At 37.4% G+C, this 20,332-nt stretch overlaps 1 long non-coding RNA gene across 1 annotated transcript; it reads right to left on the bottom strand.

The window, feature by feature from the left end:
• Nucleotides 1–5,331: 5,331 nt before the first annotated feature.
• LOC143703389 (uncharacterized) lies at nt 5,332–5,750 on the bottom strand. The gene is made up of 3 exons (XR_013190995.1): nt 5,666–5,750; nt 5,478–5,580; nt 5,332–5,403 (listed from the first exon to the last, which is right to left on the bottom strand). It is a non-coding gene; the product is annotated as an uncharacterized LOC143703389 (long non-coding RNA).
• Nucleotides 5,751–20,332: the final 14,582 nt, after the last annotated feature.

Below are 20,332 nucleotides of genomic sequence, written 5' to 3'. Positions count from 1 at the left end.
TCCCAGGACTCTACATTGCTCTTATTTAGATTAAATTGTATCATTTAGAAAATCACCACACATGTTCAGAGACGCGATGTGCCTCTGTGGTCCATGAGTAATAAGTAAAGTTTGTCTTGAGCGAATATATAATTTTACTCGTCTTAATTCAAAGCATGATCTTACTTTTTCTACGGTAGCTATGATCTATTGTACGTATAAGATCATTTTTACTTTTCTTGTATCTCCCAAACTATCCTTATTCATTGTGGAAACACACAGGGTGAACCCCTTTACTGAGAGTATACTATCGGTTATCTACTCAAAATATATGTAGAATTTTAAAATGTTAGCCTTTGTTGATGCGACAGGCCACATGAACAGACTTTGGAGAGAGCTGATGATACTATAGTGGGAAGCATGCCCCTTTGACCTCCTCCATTTTTGTAGGCTTTTTGTTAAATACCCTATAGCTTAGTCCTTAATGGTACGCTGTGTAGAAATTTCCCCATCTAGCGGTGATATTGTATTTTGCATTCAAACGCATAGTGCTCTCTAGCGCTTCGCTTTTTCAAATGCGTATTGCAACTACGGTAACCGCTATGTGCCAAGAAGCTACGCCCTGTCGTCCAATTGCACTTCATCGAGTTTAACTATACACGTTTTACCGTTATGTTGCCTATATAATGAATTACACAACCACGGAATGAAAAAGCTTGTAATTTAGACCATAACACTGACTTAACTGTCGAGGAGAAAGCAGGACTTCGGTGTCCCTTTCAAAGTCTTTTCTCCTTCATTAGCTCTATCCACCTGGGAAAAGCCACCCCCATATTTACCCTCGTTTTAAATTTGCCGGTCGCGTTTCCTTTTAGATTAAATTTTTAAGCTTTATCATGGCTACGAGGATTGCATTATGAAGTGCCGTGCAATCTTTCAAGCGCCTCTCACTGACCGCTTCAGTGGTTTCAGTCAGCCGGCTCTGAACGAAAAGGTTGGCTAGTTGAGCTAGGCTAGTGCTTTTTGTCCCTCTCTGCTATTATAGTTTTTCAAGATGGCGGAACGACATGGAGGCCTCCATGGACTTACCCGTACCATGTAAATAAAGATAAGAAATTCTTTGCTTACGAGGATAAGTCAGTTCGTTGGCAAAGGTAATTTTACACCAACGAGAAAATATTTATGAATAAAGACATTGATTTTAGCTAATACAATACTTTATAAAAAAACTACCATAAGTTTAATTTCAGATGTGTAAATTACGAAACTCAATTTTTTAACCGAGTGAATCTACGCATGAGAGATCTTCATAAGTCATAACTTCAAACCAAAAGATTAAAAACCAAAGATTAAGCTAAATGACACTAGGTTCCAGCGTACCTAAAAAGTTAAAAAGTTAAAATCATGCATACGTGTTGTGTTCTGACACAAGGCCATTAGCTGATTCTTTTTGTTTTATAAATTTACTTTACTGATTTCTACAAATATCAGCCTGATAATATGTACTTAATACACGATGAAACAAGATAATCATGTTACCAATTACGTCTGACACAATGTTTTTAAGAAAAGTAGAGTTTTAAAATGCAACTAAACCAGATGATTTTTCTTTTGACAAACCTACAGAAATGCATGTCGATTACTAAGTTTCAGGCATAGTGCAAACATGCAATGTTCGAGAAAGTGTAATCTTTGCGAGGTCTCACCCACAAACGCAAAACTTTGTTTTGGGAAAATATTATGGAAGTAATTTTCAAACCGTAATTATATTACATTTATATTTTATTACTATTATGGTTTCATGTTGATTTAAAGTATTTGTTATTAATTAATACCTTTATTTTTATCTAACAATTCAATATCCAGCTCAAAATTTTGTTCAAAAATTGATCTCTGATCCCAAATAATTAGATAATGTAATGCTCACAAGCCACAGATATTCTCCTGCATAGTATGTGTGTAAATAGTAGTGCTTAAATCTTTGGCTGTATTTTGTCACCCTCATGCTGATCCATGCATAGCTTTTTACTAAAAGAAAATATTATGGAAGTCATTATCAAACTTGAATTAAACCATATTTTATTTATTAATATTAGGCTTTCGTGCTGATTTAAAGTTTTTTATTTGTTATTAACTAATACCTTTTTTTTTTTTTTTTACATCCACCACAAATTTTTTTTCAAAAATTGTTCTCTGACCCCAAATAAACAGATAATGGAATCTTCACAAGCTACAGTTAGATATTATTCTGCTTAGTATGTGTGTAAATAGTTGTGCTTAAATGTTTCGATGTATTTTTACACGCCAACATATTCTGTCACACCGTAGTGATGTAAAGTTCCACACTCTTGTAAAGACTATGGTCTAACTTTAAAACATAATCTTTATACATGAATTCAAAAGACCAAATCACTAAGAAAAGTACCGTTTAAAATAATAAATACACAAAAGTTCACAAATGATGGTTTTATTACTATTACTATTCAGATAGCAGACGACACTGGTTCACATTTTGAATGTGTGTCTGTTTTAGGTGAAGACTTTTCTTTGAGAGCCGTCGACATTCATTGTTTATAGGAATAAATGACCATTGATAATTTAAGTGATTGTACTCTGAAGTATTTCTGTTTGAGAATGTTTGACTAAATTGCAACTTTCCCTCTATATACGATGTGGAATCACACAAAGTATTAACGCAAAAAGTATGTGCATGCTGTTTTACACGTTACAACAGAATCACATATGACTATTGCACTGAGAGAGGCGTATTCATTAAGACTGTTAAACAAATCGGTTTAAACCTGCAGATAACATTGCACAAAGTAAATTCTAGTGATCAACTTTCTAAAAAGCAAATACAACATGAGCCATACAGAAAAGCCACTTGTGATCAGTTTTGTATGTTTGTAATTGACATCATGTTTCTTTTTGTACAGTTTGCAAAAACTATAGTCTCCGAGCGTGGTCAAACATATAGGAATTTATGAAAAACATGAACAGATATTTCTACATGAGATATTTATTTTAGAACATCTTTCAGCTATGTCTACGAAACATCGACATGAAAGATGAGTATTGCTGTTTTTCTGTTACCTATAAAACTATTATACTTCAAACTCGTCTAGCTATTGCCCATTTCACAGCACAGTCGGTTATTTTATCTACGTGGCTAAACAACGGTTAAGCTAATGAATTACCGTTGAAAGGCGGGATGATTAATTTTTTATTCCGTCTACACCGATACTTTGACACAAGAGTTTTAGTCAGGGGGTCTTTTAGGCCTGATCCAGAAAACAGACATTGTGTTTTATGTCTTAATAATCGTTCTTCTTTTTATGAAAAGTAAGCAGTTTTTGGCCTCATCATCAAAAATGTTTAAACATATTGTAAATATCAATTGTTATATAAATTATATGTGAAACACGCTCAGTCGCATTAGAGTCGGATTCTTGTTTATATTGAAGTTTGTTATTGAACCGCTAGTGTTCTTAAATTGTTTACCACGGTTTCATTTTTAACAACACAATCGTAACACTTTTCGTATTTTGTACGATGTTTTCTTTACACTCTCACCCCATGGATATCGGTTTCCTACAGTTAGCTGTAATGTTGGTGAACTCTAGGCCTTCTCTTTTTCATATACGACAGTATTTGCATGAATTGGCTTGATTTAATAAAATGATGGTTTAAACCACATTATATTATTATACCATTTTTAAATTGCGCTTAAATGTATATTTTATATTTTAACCCTTTATGCAAATATAGAATAGGCCTACCGCACAAGGATCTCTGAAATATTTTTTTCGTGTAAAACATCTATGTAGATCTATGTTTTTAAAAATACAAAGACATCTTTCTACCAGCGACCCTCAAAATCTGGGCATACAACAAAACACAGTGCATCCGTGTAGCTACGATGATTGATCAGAAAATTACTTTTGTCGCTTTGTTTGAAGAAACACTTTAATCAGCTGGTGCTTGATAACTATTAAACAACCCTCAATTCGGTAATGATGCGATATTGATATCGCGTTTTAATTTCAACTCAATGCGCTAAAGGTCTATAACTGAACTTTAACGTCTTAATATTTGGTAAAAGTTAACTTAAAGCCTTACTTTCTAAACGCTTTTTACGGAACTTGTTGCGAACATTCACTCAGCCATATGTTTAAAAAATATATACACACACACACACACACACACACACACACACACACACACACACACACGCGCGCACGCACAGACGCACACACACACACACACACACACACACACACACACACACACACACACACACACACACACACACACACACACACACACACACACATTCCTCCACCACTCTGAATCACAGTGTGTCAAAACGCTGGTGTGTGAGAAAAACACTCAGGGGATATTTTGTATCAAAACTTTAAACTTATTGCATCTTTGTAAATACATTCATACGTTATATTGACAATGATGTGTTGAGATTTACTTCTTCAACTCTCTAAAATGTAAGATGATTTTATTTTTGTTTTTAAAAGATTTTTTATAATCATTTATATACTTTTTAAAGAACATAATGTGTTGAACTTTAGTGTAAGATATTTGTAAATGACTAAAATTTATAACCATTTTAAAGGAGCAGCATGCTTTTCAACTTTAGTGTGAGAGTATTAGAAAAACTTTTTCTCAATATCCCCATTTATATAGCGTGCTCAGGAATGCCAGGATATCGGATGTCACTCACAGACAGATGCACACACACACACACAGTGCGGAGACTGTCAGATGCAAAAGGAGAGAATCACTCGGAGGAACTGTTTTCAAAAGATCCTCAACTCTTTTCAACTTAAACCCAATTCTCTGAAACGGTAAGATGATTTTACTTTTTGGACACCCCCATGTTTTATTCTAATCTATATGCAACATTAGAAAAATTATTTTCTCACCCCGACACGGAGGGGATTTCCCACACCAAGAAGTTATTTCCCCCGGGGTCAATAGGTCAAAATCAATGGGGCAAAGACAACTGGCAAAGACAACTGGCAACTTCATATATCATACAAAGGTCAATAGGGTAAAGACAACTGTCAACTTGATCGATCGATAGGTCAAAGGTTAATCCCTACATTAAAGGACCTCCGGAACATCCTCCGGAATGTACTGTCAACTTGATCGATCGATAGGTCAAAGGTTAATCCCTAAATTAAGCGACCTCCGGAACAACCCCTCCGGAAGGTCAAAGGTTAATCCCTACATCAAAGGACCTCCGGAACATCCTCCGGAAGGTCAAAGGTTAGCCCCGCCCACCTGTCAATCATAGGGTCATAAATCATTTTGACATAAGCCGAATCATATAACTACTCACAGATCTTCTCCCTGTATCACCTCGTTTTTCATAGAGGTCCATTTGTCCCTCACCTCCATTTCTGCCATCTAATGCAATAAACACAGTTGTTAAAGCAATGTAGATGTAATACACAAAAAATAAAAGCATTTATTTAACTTACTGTACAAACCAAAACCCCACAGTTGTTAGAGTCAGCCAGCCTCCACTGTTCTGGGTACTCAACAGTCCATTTTCCCAAGTCCCAAGTATTTCGGAATTCATTGCTTTTGTACAAAAGAAAAAAGAAATTAAGAAATGTACATTAGTAAATAAAGATAAATTGTGTGTCATTTACAATGCAAAAAATACCATAGTATAGCCAGGTCCATCTCAGAAATTGATTTGTAGTTGCCAGTGGGGTCGTACACTCGAATATGATTCAACAAACCATCCATCTATTATTTTTTGGGTAGAAAAATAAAGTTTCTTGGATCTTCTCGAAATCTTGGATTTCTGATAGAGGGTGCTGAGACATAGACATGAGTGCAAGATTGGATGCTCTAGAGCCTTCCAGAGCTGAGATATTTTTAATTTTGTGATGAAACTTGGTGCTACAGACTCTGGGCCTGTTGAGTGCAGTAAAATAGTTTTTATCATGACAGGAACTTTAATTAAAATGTCTACCAAACAAACTGTCTAAAGCCCCATTAAATGGATTGCAGGTAGGAATGTGTCCAATTGCAGCTTATTGTTTGGACGTTTTCTGGAAACCAGGACAAACTAGAGATATTACAAATATATATTCACTACAAAAATTTTTATCAAATTGAAATTCTAACGTCGTCATTCAGCCATGGGAAACTTTTCTTCTGTGGGCACAGTGTCTCGAAATCTTCAACTGTGGCCTGGCATCTCGAAAACTTCGGTTTCCTCATTCAAAATTCTAATATATATTTCCTATAAAAAGTAATGCTTTGTAATTGTCTTATATATATAGTATTATATAATATATAACATCCTTAGATTTATTTGACATCTTACCTCTTCTAGCTCCAAGATGTGAAAGCGATCCACAGAAAACTGAACAATTTCTGTGAACACATTGGACAAATCTTTGTCAAACTTATTTTACATTTTTACATCTAAATAAGGAATGCACAAATTTAATTCTAATATCAAAATCAAATAAAGCATACCTGTGCGTGATGCATCACCTCCTGCCATGTCTGTCTTCAGGCAGTAATCATGGTCATCATGAATATTCCCTGAAAAAAAAAATGTATGTGTAATTTTTTTAAATTTGCCATAAACATTTACTTCTAAACTAAAAAGTGGACCATCTACTGTAATTTACTGCCTTTCTCACCATCCAGGTTAATGTCACGCCACAGGTATGGTTTCAGTTGGGACACATTGGTTTTCTGGCGGAGAATGTTGCCTGCTTTGTCTGCAAGTGTAGCAACCCCTTTTCCGGTAATTTCTTTGACTAGAAAAGGGCCGGTCCAGTTCCCCTCTAAACGTCCACCTTTGCGTCCCTCTTTTCTTTTGTTTGCTTTGAGTACCTCCTCTCCTTCGTGGATGTGAAACGATTTCACATTTTTTCTTTTCCGGGACTCGTACTCCACCTTTTGCCTCCCCTGTGCTTTTTCAATGTAATCCCGCACCTTATGAAAATAACGTATAATAAAAAGACTGAATAGAATACCTGAAATAATTTGAATTATTAATTATAGTTTATACTACAAACAATCACCTTTGAACTTAGTGCAGTCACCTCTGCAATCCGTGTGTCCATGCCAACCTCCCGATTGTCTGCTACAAAGCAATCTGTCTCAGATACTACTTTTGCGTTGATAACCTCTGGCGTGATTGGGTGCCGGTTAAACATCAAAAAGAATGGTGTATACTTCGTAGAGCCCTAAAAAAAAGTGTTTCAACAAATTACATTTACATAATCAATTGCATATAATCATTTATTTTTTTAAACAGTTCCAATCACCTGCTTTGAGGTGTTGATGGCATGCACCACATCCTCCAGGTTTTCTTACATAGGCTATATGAAATAAAATGACACAACCCTGTCTCTTTTTGTTAAATTTCAGTTTTATTGATCAATAATAGCCATTATTAAAGTATAAGTAGCCTAAAAGGTATAAGAAGCTATACAAGTCAAGAAATAAAGCAAGTTAAAAGATCCAGTCAAACTAAGTCAGCAGGCTACAACGTTAAAGTTAAATAGCCTAAATATATAAAGTTATGAGACTTCACTTTGCCCTCAGCCAAAATGATTTGCCACGGAACAAACTATAGATTAATGAGACCAAAGATCGACTTATACAAGCCGAATTATATCTCATGTTCAACCACTAGACTAGAGACATCAGAGCCAGCGGCAAACGTCAGAAGGACTAGCCTAGGTAAGGCTGTTCCAGGCGGGTTACATGAGCGCTGTGCGCCCGGTTATTGCCTGGATCTCACAACTCCGAAAACGTCAGATCAAAATTTTAAATAGGCGCTATCTTTATAAATAAACCACAGATTTGAGCTTTAAGCAACTACATTCTCGACTGAAAAACTCTTAAAACTACATTTCGTGACACAATAAAAGTGGTATTTTTAAATTTCGCGGCCTTTCTCCTCTGCTATTGACGCAACCTACTATGAAAAGCGCTATACAAATAAATGTATTACTTGATGGCAACAAACTGCTTTTATTTTTTATCTTATCTTGCACTCTGGGGTACTACCATAGCAGCGGGATTTAGCATTCCACATAAAGCTATAAGAGTTCACGTTAGCTACAAGTTATCGCGAGAACATATTTAGATCAGGAATACTACTGGCATACTAATGGGGTCCTAAAGTGGGACCCATCTCTTCAGTGGGACTCATCTCTTCACCACACCGGCACACCCTGGCACACCCATGGCTACACCTATGACGCAGAGGGAACTCTGACCAATAAGAGGACAGTTTTACTTGTACGTGAATAAACACATTTTGGTATGCTTTGAAATGTTGCCTTGTGAAAGCGAACTGAACCAAGAAGAAAATGCAACATTGTAACAAATACAGTAAAGTCCCTGTTTTGAAACAAAGCAAATGATCTACAGGTCTGAAAATGCCCTTAGGGCCCTTTCACACCTACCTTGTTTGGTCTGGAGTTTTGGACTTTTCAGTTTGGTCCGAATCAAAATTACAGGTGTGAAACCTACCCCGGACCACGGTCCGGACCAAACAGATGAAATTTGGTCAGACGAAAAGAGGTAGTCTCGGTCCGGATCAAACTGAACAAAGGTTTGGTTCGTTTCTAGTGTGAAAGAATTTCTGTTTCGGACTTTCAGACCTTTCACAGGAAGTTCCGGTGGTTCCCGCATAGCCGAAAAAACAGAAGGTGGCAGGAAAAATTAGCCTTGGTAGCACATGGGGAGAGGAGTAGACAAGGTTTTTAATTGAAGTATGGTCTGATGACAAGAAGTCAACTGGAAAAAACGCACAAAAATGCAGACACTTTCCAAATATAGTTGCAACGATATGCGTCTGTTCATTCATGTTGTCAAAGTTACCAGCCGAATTGACAACACGCTGACGTCAGACGCACATCCATTTACAAACCAATCAATGTCAAGATGCAGCCCACATAGATGATGACAACAGGGCGCAAGTATGTCATGTAAAGTTTTTAGTGCGCTCGCATAATTGCAGTGTGAAACCAAACCAAAACTTTCTGAAAGTATAAAATGTATCAAAACGTGAACTTTGGTTCGGCCCTTGGTGCGGACTTTCAGGTGTAAAAACGCCCTTTAGACTGCAGTCACACCTTTTCCATTAAGGGACAATATTTTGTCCCCTTAAACCGATTTTCTCCGGTGCATTTTTACTTTTATAAATACCTTTATAAAATAAAACATGCTTAAAATTATTCAATAGAGATATGCAATGATGGTAAAGTGATACTTTAAAAAAAAATTCATTAAAACCGTCAGTAGGTGGCGGTAAACCACTGTCTTTATGAGTGAGTCATCAAGTCATTTATTTATTCATTCATTCAGTAACAAAGCAAGTAGTTGTATATATGAATGTGTAATGGAATATGTGCAGCATTTCTACTGTGGCTTTCGTTGGAACTATTATTTCGTTGCAAAATAGAGCAAAAAAATACTGAGAAAACTGTTTAAAATGAATATCTCTTCATATTACCCTTTCGTTTGTTGAACTGATATATTAAACCAATTTTATTTTTGCAATCGTGTGGATATTTGGGAAACATTGCATTCTTGTTTGTATAATACACAGGGGCGTATTCTGAATGTTTTTTCAGGGGTGGACAGGTAAGACCCAGTGATTTTATTGGGGTGTCCAAAAAAATTCACTACTCACTCTGACATGCTGTAGCCTACCAAAAGCAAATTATACAGAATTACAGAATTTATAGATCATAAACAAACACAAATAATTGAAACTTATCAATATATTTCCAATGCCAAATGTATGCTTATAATTTCAGAAAAACAGACAAAAAATCAGAAAACAAAAAATCGCATGGGACTCATTAATAGTTTACACCTATTACACTGATATTAAGTGATGCAGAAAGTGTAAATGACTTGTAGAAAAACAGTAATTTACTCCACACAGAACACAAGTCTGTGCTTAGTTAATTTAACTAACATAACCTACTGGAAGCCCCTGACTGTAAGTCATTTATAAATGACCATCTGCTTGAAAACAAATAAAGTACTCTTCTTAAAAAATAGTGCATGTATGTGTTTTTGAACAGACCAGCTTACAACATAACAATCCATCAATAACTGATATACTAATCATTTACTAATGGTTTGTTCATAATTTGTTCATGATTAACCATTGTTTATTGAGATAATGATACTAAAACAATTTTGCCATAAATACTTCAATAATTTGTGATAAATAATGTATCATCCAGTTTGTCAACATAAACTACAAAAGATGGTGGCTTCGTGCTTCCCAGAAAGGTGCTGTTTTATGTTATTAATGTTTTTAATATTGACTATCATTGTCACTTGCGTTGTTTTATTTTAAATGTACATTTTCTCTGAAATTTACACTATTGTCATTGTGTAGCACGAATCTACTCTAAAGTAGCCTACTTGAATTTATTGATGTAGTCATGTTTTATAAATGATTAGTTCATTAACTAATAATTTATAAATGACATTACTGAATAACAAAACATTTATATAAAATGTTATCATACAACTTTTTATTCATTTATGAATATATAGTCATGATGTTTTGTAAATTCGTCAAAAATAACTAATAACTTATAACTGAGTTAACAAAACCTTTATAAAATGTTACGGTTATCATACCACTTATTAATTATTTATGAATGTACAGTAATGTTTTGTAAATGATTAGTTCATCATTAACTAATAACTTATAAGTTACTTATAATTGAACGTTACGTTATTATGAAGTGTACCAATTCAAGGAATCTAGCTAGTTAGCTGTTGACAAGTTGCTAGCTGTAGACTACTGAATTGCGATGGTTGTGTGATGGTTGTTTCTTTTTTGGATTGCACAATAAGCACCTAAAGACATACTTTTTCTTTGCTGTCTCAATCAATATCATGTACTTCTCGAGGTACGGCCACGGCGACTCCCCCCTCAGGATCAACCCTCTCTGTCCTCACCCTCTGCCATCTTTCCATCAAGTAAATTTCTTGCGCGTCACGGTCACCCCAAGGAGAGTATGTGATGTCACCTTCCGGAGCAGAAGGTGGTGAAAAGGAGCAAAAAGCTGGTTGCCAACCGCCGTAAAACACAAATAAGAAGTTGTCACCGGCTTCTCGGCAGGTCCGTGTAGGGCCGTGGGTGGTGTCACTTGATGATCCAGGATCAGTGATCCTTAGCAGTTGTATTAGCATCCGATTTGAGCTTGTGCTTCAGAAAATGTAGCTTCAGCTTGTGTGGACGCTACCGCACTACTTGATCAACAAAAGAGCTACGCTACTGAAAAGCTATTTGATTTAGAAAACAGCGACGCTACCACCACGCTATTGAGAAATGTAGTTAAGCTAGTAACGTCACTACTTGTAGCGACGCTACTGCCCAACACTGTTGATGGGCACGTGTTCAAAGGAAAACGGGTGCGCTTGCTGGCAGAAGGAAGGTCCGGTGTGTCTTCAATGAGAGCATTGAATAGTGAGACACTGATGGCTGAGTTGTCTGCCCATAGTGCAAGTACAATGTCAGTAGTGGTTACATCATTCAACTGCAGGTCAGTTGTGACCTTGGGGCAGAAGGAATCAGACTCTTTGGTGAGCTGAAATGTGCAGAGTATTCAAGTCAAGTCAAGTCATCCTCATTTATATAGCGCTTTTAACAATGTAGATTGTTTCAAAGCAGCTTTACAGAGATAAACATATAATTTAAGGTAACAGAGATTGGTTTGGTTTTATAGTGGTTCTTGAAAAATGTTTTTTCCAGCTAAAGTTAGTTTTGATTGATTCACTTCCGTCTAAATGATCATTTGTTATTAAATTAGGGGCCGCTAAGACGACACCGTTCTCTCTAAACAGACTTTAAACGTGAACCTGTGATAGACGCTGATGGCGTTCACACGCGCATTAAGAATTGATTCTATAGTTATGCGTGTTTGAATATATGTGCGCAGGTTTGTAATTCCTTACAAACCATGCCTAAACAAACTACTTGTCTTGTCTATAAATTTTGATGCAGAATTTTATTTTATCTTATCACTTTGGGTAGGTACGCGAACGGAAAAATTCCACAACGCTTTATCTGTAGAGTGGTATAGGGATCCTCCATAGGGAGAGGCTAGTTGGCACTTCAGCACTGCATTGTCATCAGGTCCAGGCGAAAGTCCTTCGTCAGATCTGGAAACGGCCTGGATCCGGCAGGCTGCGGGAAAACCTCGGGATAAACAAAGACAATAAAATTAGCATAGACGCCATTCTTCTTATGATGTAACGAGTACATCAGGATTTAAGGGAAGCGTTCCCAGTTCCGGCTGACCTAATCTAAGCAGCCTAATATTGAATTACAGAAGTCTATAGAGTGTTATGTGAATGCTAGGTCAAAGAGATGTGTTTTAAGTCTAGCTTTGAACTGACAGACTGTGTCTGCTTCCCGGACAATGTTAGGAAGATTGTTCCAAAGTTTTGGTGCTAAATAGGAAAAGGATCTACCGCCAGCAGTTGATTTAGATATTCTAGGTATTATCAACTGGCCAGAACTTTGAGATCGCAATAGACGTGAAGGACTATAATGCCGTAAGAGCTCGCTCAAGTACTGGGGAGCTAAACCATTTAGTGCTTTGTAAGTAATCAGCAATATTTTAAAATTTATACAATGTTTAATAGGGAGCCAATGCAGTGTTGACAGAACCGGGCTATGGTCGTACTTCCTGGTTCTGGTAAGAACTCTAGCGGCTGCATTTTGAACTAGCTGTAGTTTGTTTATTAAGCGTGCAGGGCAACCACCCAGTAGAGCATTACAATAATCTAGCCTTGATGTCATGAACGCATGGACTAGTTGTTCCGCATTTGTCAATAAGAGCATATGACGTAATTTAGATATATTTTTAAGATGGAAAAATGGAAAAATGCGGTTTTACAGACACTAGACACGTGACTTTTAAATGAAAGATTGGTATCAAAGAGCACACCCAGGTTCCTAACTAACGACGAAGACTTAACAGAGCAGCCATCAAGTGTTAGACGGTATTCTAGGTTATTACGTGTGGAAGTTTTTGGTCCAATAATTAGAATCTCTGTTTTTTCAGAATTTAGTAGTAGGAAATTACTAGTCATCAAATTTTTGATATCAACTATGCATTCCGATAATTTTGTGAATTGGTGAGTTTCATTAGGTTTGGAAGAAATATAGAGCTGAGTATCATCAGAATAACAGTGAAAGCAAATTCCATGTTTCCTAATGATACCTCCTAAAGGTAGCATGTACAGAGTGAACAGCAGTGGTCCTAGTACTGAGCCTTGTGGTACACCATACTGACCTTGTGATCGATAAGACATCTCTTCATTTACTGCTACAACCTGATAGCGGTCAGATAAATATGATTTAAACCATGCTAATGCAATTCCACTAATGCCAACATAGTTTTCTAGTCTATTTAAGAGAATGTTGTGGTCAATGGTGTCAAATGCAGCACTAAGATTAAGTAACACTAATAGAGAGATACAACCACGATCGGATGATAAGAGCAAATCATTTGTGACTCTAATGAGAGCTGTCTCAGTGCTATGGTGCGGTCTAAATCCTGACTGGAAATCCTCGCAGATACCATTTCTTTCAAGAAAGGAACACAGTTGTGAGGATACTGCCTTTTCTAGTATCTTTGACAGAAAAGGTAGATTTGAGATCGGCCTGTAATTGACTAATTCTGTAGGATCAAGTTGCGTTTTTTATAACAAGCGGTTTAATCATAGCCAGCTTAAAAGTTTTTGTTACGTTTCCTAGAGACAAAGACGAATTAATGATGTTAAGAAGAGGATCTATGACTTCTGGAAGCATCTCTTTCAGTAGTTTAGTCGGTATAGGGTCTAACATACATGTTGTCGATTTAGATGAATTAACGAGTTTGCAAAATTCTTCCTCTCCTATGGCAACAAATGAATCAAATTTTACCTCAGGGAGACTATAATGCCCTCCCTGATGCGATGCTGTAGTAGACGGTTGCATAGTTATAATTTTGTCCCTAATATTATCAATCTTATAAGTGAAGAAGTTCATAAAGTCATTACTGCTGTGTATCTTGGAAACTTCTGGGCTTGAAGCTTTCCTTTTCGTTAGTGTAGCCACTTTTTCCAATAAATACCTTGGATTGTGTTTATTTTCTTTTAATAGGGTTGAAAAATAAGCAGATCTAGCAGCTTTTAAAGCCTCTCTGTAAGCAATCGAGCTCTCCTTCCATGAAATCCGAAATACCTCTAGTTTTGTTTTCTTCCAGTTGCGCTCCATTTTTCTGGCTGCTCTCTTAAGGGCCCGGGTGTGCTCGTTGTACCACGGCGTTGGACTATTGTCTTTAATCTCCTTTAAGCGCAACGGAGCAACTGTGTCTAAAGTGCTGGAAAGGAGAGAGTTAAAAGTTTCTGTTGAAATATCAAGTTCTTCTAAGCTATCTGGGATGCTGAGACGAGGAAACTGATCAGGAAGATTATTGATAAAGCAATCTTTTTTTCGGCAGAAGTGATAGGTCTAACATATTTATAACACGGAGTCAGCTTTGCAGCCTTGGCTAAATGTAATTTACATGAGACTAGATAATGATCTGAGATGTCGTCGCTCTGCTGCAGTATTTCAACGGCATCAACATCTATTCCATGTGATAATATTAGATCTATAGTATGATTACGAAAATGAGTAGGTCCTGACACGTGTTGTCTAACTCCAATTGAGTTTAAAATGTCTTTAAATGCCAATCCCAATGCATCTTTTTCATTATCTACATGTATGTTAAAATTACCAACAATTAGTACTTTATCTGCAGCCAATACTAATTCTGATAGAAAGTCAGCAAAATCTTTGATAAAGTCTTTATGGTGCCCTGGTGGCCTGTATAGAGTAGCCAGCAGAATACTCAAATGTGATTTATAGTTTACACTATATATATTTTTACATTAAGCACCAACACTTCAAAAGAAGTATATTTAAAACTAGATTTCTTAGTGGTTTTGAAAATATTACTATAAATTACAGCAACACCTCGCCCTTTCCCTTTCGGACGAGGTTCATGTTTATAACAGTAATCTTCAAGTTCATTTAAGTTCAAGTTCATTTATTTATATAGCACATTTAAACAGCCGCTTAGACAGTCCAAAGTGCTTTACAGAACACACAAATAAGAAAAGTAAAAACAGCAAAACAACCCATAGAACACATAAAAAGCAGCAAAGCTACGAGTAGCCTTGTCAGAGACTCAATTGTAAAATAGGAAAATAATTAAAAATAGAGATCAATATGCTAAAGAGAACAGGTAGGTTTTTACCAAAGACTTAAAGATAGAAAGGTTGGGGGCCGTTCGGATCTCTAGGGGCAGGGTGTTCCACAGACGAGGCCCTGCCACTGCAAAAGCATGCTCCCCTCTACGCTTCGCTTAAGTCTGACACAAGGGACTACCAGCAGAGCCTGGTCGTGAGACCTTAGGCTCCTGGACGGAGTATAGGGATGAATAAGTTCGGAAAGATAGACTAGAGCTAAGTTATGTAAAGATTTGAAAACAAATAGGAGGATTTTAAAATATATTCTCTGCTGGACTGGGAGCCAGTGTAATGATTTAAGAATTGGAGAGATATGGTCATATTTGCGACAGTTGAGAATAAGTCTAGCCGCAGCATTTTGGACCAACTGAAGACGGGCAATTTGAGAAACTGATATCCCACAATAAAGTGAATTGCAGTAGTCTAGCCTACACGTGATAATAATAAACTTTATTTTATATAGTGCCTTTAAAAGTAGCATCTCAAAGCACTTTACATAAAAATAATTAAATTAGAAAGATACACAACAGTCTAGGCAGTAAAAACTAAACAAGCAATAAAAATAGAAAGCCAATATAATAACAAACACAGTAATCACACGAATCACATAAAAGCCACCCTAAAAAAGTAAGTTTTAAGAGACGATTTAAAAACACTAAGGGATTCTGCATTCCTAATCTCAGAGGGCAGGGAATTCCACAATTTAGGAGCCAAAGAAGAAAAAGCCCGATCACCCATAGTTTTTAGCCGTGTTGTTTGGACAGTTAAAACACCAGCTTCAGAAGATCGTAAAGCACGTGTAGGAGTGTAGGGGGTTAAGAGCTCACACAAATATTGAGGGGCAAAGTTATTCAAGGCCTTATAGGTGAGCATGAGAATTTTAAAATCAATACGAAAACTAACAGGAAGCCAGTGCAATTTTTCCAGGATAGGTGTGATGTGCTCCCTTGCAGTGGTCCCAGTCAGAACCCTAGCAGCCGAATTTTGTACCAACTGTAATTTACTTAGGGTAGCTTTAGAAACTCCAGCCAGCAAAGCATTACAATAATCAATACGTGAAAAAACAAAAGTGTTGATTAACTTTTCAGCCACAGAGAAAGTCAACATAGAGCGTAATTTGGCAATGTTTCTGAGATGAAAAAATGATGTTTTGACTGTGTTACGAACATGATGGTCAAATGTTAAATTGGCGTCAAATATCACCCCCAGATTTTTTAGTTTAGTTTGCAATTTCAAAGCAGAGCCATCCTCACTTAAAGTTATGGACTCTGCTTTACACAACTGATGAGGTGAACCAATAAGCATCACTTCAGTCTTATCACTGTTTAGACAGAGAAAATTTTCAGACATCCATTTCTTAATCTCAGTAAAACATTGAGAAAGAAAAGACACAGGCATTTTGACATCAGGTTTTGAATGTATATAGATCTGAGTGTCATCGGCATAAAAGTGAAAGCTAAGACCAAGTGTTCTTAAAAGTTGGCCAAATGGAAAAATTTAAATACTAAAAAGTAACGGGCCCAAAACTGATCCCTGGGGAACCCCGGGGTGAATGCATGAACCGCCATTTCCAAAGTTATCGGAGTAAGAAAGCCTTTGATTTTAGATAGTAAACGAAGTTGGTAGAAACCGGAGCTGATGACAGCTGATATGTGTTTGTCAAATTTTAAAGACTGGTCAACAAGAACACCTAAGTTCCGCACTCCTGTAGACTTAAAGGGAGATCTCGGTCTTATCATCATTTAGAGAGAGGAAATTTTGAGCCAGCCATGCCTTCACCTCCTCTAGGCATAGCAGAAGAGACTTTAACGCTGCAGGATCACTTCTCTTGAATGGAATGTAAATTTGGGTGTCGTCCGCATACAAATGAAATGATACACTGTGTTTCCTTAAGATACCGCCCAACGGTAGCATGTATAGAGAAAATAAAGAGGGAGCCAAAATGGAGCCCTGTGGAAGACCACAGGGGCCATGGAGCTGGAGAAATTACCCACCTTAACTAAAAACTTTCTGTCAGATAGGTACGACCGAAACCATGACAAGACAGACGCTTTTAGGCCCACCTCAGTCTCAAGTCTAGCCAACAGAGTAGGGTGGTCAACAGTGTCAAAAGCTGCCGAAAGGTCTAAGAGAACTAGAACCACAGAAGCACCAGAATCAGTGGAGATAAAAATGTCGTTTTGCACTCGCATAGGGCGAACTCAGTGCTGTGGGCAGTCCTGAACCCAGATTGAAAAGCCTCATAGATACAGTTATTTAAAAGGGAGTGCTGGAGTTGATTAAACACCATTTTCTCCAATAACTTGGAAATGAAAGGCAGGACAGAGATGGGTCGGTAATTTTGTAAAATAGAGGGAACCAGTGAAGGCTTCTTGAGCAAAGGAGTGACCGTAGTCACTTTGAGATTAACTGGAACATAGCCCGTATTGAGACATATGTGACCCGTCACAGAAACCAGGGACACAAGTCGGCAGCACAACTTTCGAGCAAAATGAGAAAGAAGAGTTTTTTTTTTTTCAAAATTGGTAAATTTAAATTTTTTGCAGAATCTGTTAATTGCAATCACGAAGAAGCCTCTCCATGTTTGAGATAGCAGTATTGGTATATTTAAAAGCTTACATTTTGAGGTTGAAATTGGCTTGTTTTGGTTTCTGAAATAAGTTAAGCTTCATTTGCTCTTTAGTCGTTATTTAAGATGCTGAACCTGCTGATGATATAATGTGCTTGCGGACATTTCATTTGTGTGTGTATACGCACATAAGAAAGTGGTGTAAAGAGATTTGCAACAGTAATTTGAGGAGGTGAAATGTGATTATTTGGAAAATTCCTGTCATGACTGCTTAAAGAAAAATGCCAGCAGGCATTTGCCTACTGCATAAACTTTAATATTGTTGACATTTTGGGCACACGAGCGTTGCGCACTATTTGCGTTATATGTAGGCCTATGGCTTATTGGTCTTTGTGTGTTGTTGCTGGTTTTGCATTATATGTATATGGCATATTGGTCTTTGTGTGTTGTTGCTGGTTTTGCGATATATGTATATGGCATATTGGTCTTTGTGTGTTGTTGCTGGTTTTGCGTTATATGTATATGGCATATTGGTCTTTGTGTGTTGTTGCTGGTTTTGCGTTATATGCAGGCTAAATGGCATATTGGTCTTAGTGTGTTGTTGCTGGTACGTTGCAAATAGAGGGGCAGCACAATTGTTTTTCGCCTAGTGCGGCAGAAGTGCACTCATTTGAAGTGCAAAAAAAGCTGTTAAGCACAGGGGGGAGCTTTACAGGGGGTATGGCTTATCTAAATGAGATGTAAATGAGCCCTATTGTCACCCCCAGCAGCAGAGACAGGTGAGAACTGCACAATCTTTAGAGGTTGTTTTCTCATCTTTGAGCTTTTTTAATTGCCTACTTTCAAATGGCCACAACTTCTCCAAATATTATCAGATTTCCACATGTTACACATCGTTGGAAAGCTTGGAGATTACACTTTCAGAATCTATGAATAACTCAAAATAACCCAGAACCGACTTGTGTCCATAGTTTCCGTGACTGGTCACATATGTTAAAAAGAGATAACAAACCTGGACCACAGAGTCGATGATTAACTTTAGAAATTTCGGCTGAATGATATCATTTGGACAAAATTAAGGTTTGAGCTTGGCGCTCATATCCTTTAGTGTCTGGAGGTTGATAGGATCAAAAATGTCCCAAACACAATTAGTAGGTGACACGAATGGGGAGAGAGTTAAGTTAGGGCAGACACTAAGTCTTAATTTAGTGATTTTGTTAACAAAAAATCTCTGGAAATCTTCACAAAGAGCATCCGAGGCGACAGACAATTTAGAAGAAGGATTTATAACAGACTGAATGACTGAAAACAAGACCTTTGGGTTGGAGTGGTTGGATTCAATTAAGTTGTCTTTGGTGACGAGTGTCAGAGTTTTGCCACAGATCAATTTTGGGTTTGGATTTGTGAGGCTTGAGAAGAGCAGTCACGTTAGCTACCTTAAGCCAGGCAGAATTTAAAAGGTTGAAATGTTGGTCCGCATCCAGTTCAGAAAGTGGTTGGTCCAGGTCCAAATGTGAGCATAGTTCAGCAAAGCACAGGTCGACGTTAATGCTGAACTGTGGGGAGTAGACCCGCGACATAACAGGTGCAATAGTGGGTTGAGAGAGCTCCGGAAAAGACAGTGAGAATAAAATAGGCTTGTGATCGGAGAGCAGAAAATCGGAGAATACAATACCAGTGACATCGATCCCGTAAGATAACACAAGGCCCAATGTATGGCCCTGAATGTGCGTGGAGTTTTTGACCCACTGCAGTAGATTAAAACCATCTATTAAGTCAAGAAACTCCTGCGACAAGGAATTTGAATGACAACAGACATGAATATTAAAATCTCCCACTAAAAGGAAGCGATCATAGTTTGTGGCAATATTGCCAATGAACTCAGTAAATTGCTGTATAAAACCATTAGTGGAGTGTGGGGGACGATATATCACCCCTAGGTGAATATCATCTCTTTTCAACAGGCCAGGTTTGCCCCAAAAACTTTTAACAATTGTCTACGAATTCTATATTATTTTGCGGACACCACTTAGACAGCCAGCCATTGAGTGAACACAATCTACTAACTATCTCATCACTCCTTCGAACAGGAAGGGGGCCAGAGCAAATTACAGTGCCTGACATCGCACTTGCGAGTTCAAACACCTCTTTAATGTTAATTTTGGTGATCTCCGACTGGCGGAGTCGAACATCATTAGTGCCGACATGAATAATAATCTTAGAGAATTTACGATTAGCATTAGCCAGCACTTTTAAATTTGCTTTGATGTCAGGCGCTCTGGCTCCCGGCAAACATGTGACTATGCTGGCTGGTGTCTCTATTTTCACGTTCCGTGTAATAGAATCGCCAATTACCAGGGCACAATCAACAGAATTCTCAGTCGGTGTTTCACTGGGTGGGGCAAATCGATTTGTTATGGAAATCGGAACGGAAGAGTGTTTTTTTTGATCTGCGACTAGAGC

This window comes from Siphateles boraxobius, unplaced genomic scaffold (assembly GCF_051911475.1).
Source record: "Siphateles boraxobius isolate OS27281-9 unplaced genomic scaffold, OSU_SipBor_1 11, whole genome shotgun sequence".
Lineage (NCBI taxonomy): Eukaryota > Metazoa > Chordata > Actinopteri > Cypriniformes > Leuciscidae > Siphateles > Siphateles boraxobius.
This window is presented reverse-complemented; position numbering and strand designations above follow the sequence as displayed.